This window comes from Mesoplodon bidens (assembly GCF_964165515.1).
Source record: "Mesoplodon bidens genome assembly, chromosome: 15".
Taxonomy (NCBI): Eukaryota; Metazoa; Chordata; class Mammalia; order Artiodactyla; family Ziphiidae; genus Mesoplodon; species Mesoplodon bidens.
Genome location: NC_138171.1, coordinates 26736506 through 26741468, shown reverse-complemented (window position 1 = coordinate 26741468; position 4963 = coordinate 26736506).

Genomic DNA, 4963 nt, shown 5'->3' with positions numbered 1-4963 from the left:
CTCAACGTTTCACCAGCCTTGTTTCATTTACTCTCTCATTCCCAAGTCCATGTGCTGGAGACTTTTCAAGAAAATCTGAATGTTTCAAAGGAAGGGCCTAGAGGGTTTGCTGACACACTGAAGTGGGGTTAGGAGAGAAGAGGGAAGTCCAGAATGCTCTGAGGTTTAGGGCCCAAGCAACGGGGAGAAGGAGCTGCCCCTGATTTGCAGAGTGACCTTGATGCGGGTCACTCACCTCTCCACCTCACCTGTGAGTTCCAGGTGTTAATAATGGTGGTCTCTGGAGGCTCCTTGGAGTGCTGGTTGATATATCAGATTCTGGGCACCCACCCAGGCCTGAGGAATCAATGTCTGTGCAGTGCCCAAGAATCTGCATCTTAAGCACCTACAAGTGACTGTGATGCCCAGTAGCCCAAGACCTACTTAAATTGTGGTCCTTAGACCAGCAACATCGACATTATCTGAGGCAACTTGCTAGAAATGCAGGCTCCTAGGCCCCACCCCAGACCTGCTGAATCAGAATCTCTGCGGATACAGCCCAGGAATCTTTTAACAAGCTCTCCAGCAGCTAAAGTTTGAGCACCACTGATAACAAGGTTGTGGGGTTGGCACACTGTGGTCAGCCAGCAAGCACTTATGGAGGCCCTTCACTGAAGTGCCTCCCTGGCACTCCTCGAAGCTTCCACCAAGCGTGGTCAGCGGCGTGGCTGTGTGAGGTGCTGAGCAGTGCTCAGTTTGTGTTGTAACATTGACTTTTTTCTCATTTTGTGCACTGGGGGAAATATACAGCTAGATAGTCAAGCCCTTCAGTTAATGGATCTCATTGTTTTAGGATGGGGCCAAACTTACATAAGCAAAATGATGGGAATTACTTTTTTTTTTTTTTTTTTTGCAGTACACGGGCCTCTCACTGTTGGGGCCTCTCTGGTTGTGGAGCACAGGCTCCGGACGTGCAGACTCAGCGGCCATGGCTCACGAGCCCAGCCACTCCGTGACAGGTGGGATCTTCGCAGACCGGGGCACGAACCCGTGTCCCTTGCATCGGCATGCGGACTCTCAACTGCGCCACCAGGGAAGCCCGGGACTTACATTTTTTAAAAATTAAGTAACTACCAGTAGAGGTGGGTTGTAGATGAGGCAGAAATGGAGAAACTGGTGTTCAAAGGAACCAAAGCTGGGGAAATGCTGTCCTTATAGATCCTCCAAAAGTATGGAAGGGAGTGGACAGGAAGGGGGCAAGGAAGGTGAGTCAGGATAGAGGACGGAAGAAAGCTGAGCTCTCATGTCCACATTCTGTTCACTTCAGGGAAGCTTAATGGTAATAATAGCAATAATAATAATCTTTCCCTGGCCTGAAAATAAAGATCCCTTGCTTCAATTTTCTCTTTATCCTTAGTGAGGTTGACAGAAAAAACCCCATAGCCTGAAGGCAAATCCTGCTCTCTGGATTATGTTGTCAGGATTAATTCAAATTCTTACTTGAAACCTGGTTTACTTCAGGATTGGGAACTTTCCCTTGAAATAACATCTTTTTGTGTGTGTGTGTGTGGTACGTGGGGCTCTCACTGTTGTGTCCTCTCCCATTGCGGAGCACAGGCTCCAGACACACAGGCTCAGCGGCCATGGCTCACGGGCCCAGCCGCTCCGCAGCATGTGGGATCCTCCTGGACCGGGGCATGAACCCGTGTCCCCTGCATCAGCAGGTGGACTCTCAACCACTGCGCCACTAGGGAAGCCCCTGAAATAACATCTTTAAGGACGAGCAGGTTTGATTTGTTTTTACAGCTTATCCTTTATGAATCATCAGCCCAGAATGTCAAGCCCAACCAGGTACAGAGCGGGAAGGGAAGGAACAAAAGGCATTTCCCAGAAACTACCTCCTTCCCCACAAGCAGTGACTCAGCAGAAGTGGGGACTGATGCCCACCCAAAGGGCAGAGGGAAGCCTGGGAGGACACCCCATCCCTCTTTGAAGATCCACCTCTGAATAAAACTGGTTGGGACTTCCCTGGTGGTGCAGTGGTTAAGAATCCGCCTGCCAATGCAGGGAACATGGGTTCGAGCCCTGGTGCAGGAAGATCCCACATGCCACGGAGCAACTGAGCCCGTGCGCCACAACTACTGAGCCTGTGCTCTAGAGCCTGCGAGCCACAACTACTGAGCCCACATGCCACAACTACTGAAACCGGCACGCCTAGAACCCGTGCTGCTCAACAAGAGAAGCCACTGCAATAAGCCCACGCACCGCAACAAAGAGTAGCCCCCGCTCGCCGCAACTAGAGAAAGCCTGCACACACGAAGACCCAATGCAGCCAAAAGTAAATAAATTGATTAAAACAAAACTGGTGACACATCCATTCTCTGCAGCATGGGGGCTATTTCCCCTCTCTTAACAGTGTACAAGATGGTTTAGGAGGCCCAGGGCACTAGCAGCAGGAGAGAATTGTCTTTTCAGCGTTTTCTCAGTCCTGCTAGCAATGCTGAAGAGAAAGTCTCAGTTTGGTCCCAGCAGGTCATTAAGTCCTCTACCACCTGCTAATCCATCCTGGTAAGAGAGAGAGCAGACCTGGAGTCAGAGTTAGCTATCTAGGATTTAGTAACACTGTTTGGCTTTCACTATATTTATTTTTTGGATATTTTGTATGTTTTCTATTACAGACGTGATTTAAAGTTTCCTTTTAAGTAATTTATTTAGGTTACAAAAAGTGATTTGATTTAGAGAAAATATTAAGTAAATGATATGGTGTGGGGCTTCCCTGGTGGCGCAGTGGTTGAGAGTCCGCCTGCCGATGCAGGGAACACGGGTTCGTGCCCCGGTCCGGGAAGATCCCACATGCTGCGGAGCGGCTGGGCCCGTGAGCCATGGCCGCTGAGCCTGCGCGTCCGGAGCCTGTGCTCCGCAACGGGAGAGGCCACAACAGTGAGAGGCCCGCGTACCGCAAAAAAAAAAAAAAAAAAAAAAATGATATGGTGTGAATTATGAAGATGAAGTTTAGGAGACCCTCACTCAGCCTTATCTTTATGCCAGGCCCCGCAGACCCTCAGAATAAGACCCATGGGGCTGTCGGGGGAGGGGTATTTAACCTCTGTGAGACATTTAAGTTTGATGTTTTTGGCCATCAGGAACAAAGCCACAATGAAAAACATGGAACAGGTGCCATTTCCCATATGTGCAAGTATATCAGTAGGATAGGTTTCTGCCAGTGGCATTGGTGAGTCAAAAGGGTGTGTACATTTGTCACTTTGATTGGCATGGCCACACTGCCCTCCAAAGAACTTTTGCCAATTCACCCTCCCTGGCATAATGCCTGTTCCCTACACTGTCTGGCTTCATTGGTTTTTCATGTGGCTTAGGGAGAAGCCACTTATCTTGGGTCTAGACACTTTGATTCCTGTCCTGGTGCTGCACTGTGCTGGCTCTACACAGTCAAGGAGATTTGGGTTTGAATCCCAACTCAGCCACTAACTGATGTGTGACTCAATCAAGTTATTAGCCTATCTGAGCCTCAGTTTTTGCATCTGTCAAATGGAAATAATGTCTTCAGTTGAGTCTATCTTACTTTAAAGTCAGGTCCCAAAGTATAAAGACAAAATTTACTCTCTTTCTGCCCTAATTTGTTAAACCCATATGTGGTATAACCTCATCCTACTTTGTAGGGTCCTTGTGAGAATTTAAGGAACTACTATTGCCATAGTACCTGGCACATCATAGATGCTTGATGATAACAGTGTTATTATTTCATGAAATTGCAAAAGCATCTTTCTGAGGCTCAGTTTCTTCATCCATGAACAGCTGGCATGGAGCTGCCAGAGAGATTCAAAGTGCATGAAAATGTTTTGCAACTATTACGAGGGCCCCAGATGCAGGGGTTAAGCTTTACTGGGGCTACAGCAGCCCTGCCAGGCGCCACCTGCTGTAAACTTCCTTTACTTCTCTCCTTGGCATTTCAGTGCTGTGTTAGCTCACAGTGAGACCATCTTCTCCCAGCCCTTGCCAGTGAGCGAACAGGAGCTGAGCACTCAGCCCACTTGGGAGATGGCTGGCGGGAAAGAACCACTCCTGCCTCTGGGGGATTAAGCTTCTGAGGAGCAGGCCAGTTGTATACAAGGGGAGGGCACAGAGAACTGTCTCTTTGTGGCAGGAAAGTCCCCAGCCCTCTCTGAACTCTTGTTTCCACTTCAACTAGAAACTGAGGGATTTGGATTGGGTAATTCTATAGAAAAGACACTAGGTTTGGAGTCCCAAGACTTGGGTGCACAGCCTACCCTAATATTAATCTAGTGTGTAATCACTGGGACTCAGTGTCCTCATCTGTAAAATGGGAATACAAATTAAACCATTGAACCGTTAGGAATTGAGTCCCTCCTGTCATGGAGCTTGCTTTCTAGTGGGGAGAAACAGCTAAGGAAAAAATATATAAAGTGTGAGGAGATGATGAAGACCATGAAGGAGAATGAAATAGGGTAAAGGGAAGGAGAGTGGCTGAGGTGGTCAGAGAAGGCCTCTGTGTCCAGGTGGCATTTGAGCGGAAACCTTCAGGAGGTGAGTGAGTGTGTGGATACCTGGGAAGAGCATTCCAGGCAGAAGGAACAGCAAATGCAGAAGGCCTGGAGTGGGGGTTAGCCTGGCATGTTTGAGGGACAGGGAGGAGGGGAAGGGGGTGAGGTATGAGGGGGGCACGGGCCAGATCAGAGTGGACCTCACTTCTGGTTTTTATGTGAGTGAGGTGAGAAGCCACTGGGAGATCTTGAGCAGGGGAGCAACATGATCTGACCTATATCTCGGGACTGTAGTTACCTATTGCTATATAACAAGTAATCCAAAATGTAGTCTCTCTTTTTTTTAAATAAATTTATTTATTTATTTAATTTTTGGCTGCATTGGGTCTTCGCTGCTGCATGCACGTTTTCTCTAGTTGCTGAGAGCGGGGGCTACTCTTTGTTGTGGTGCGCCGGCTTCTCAT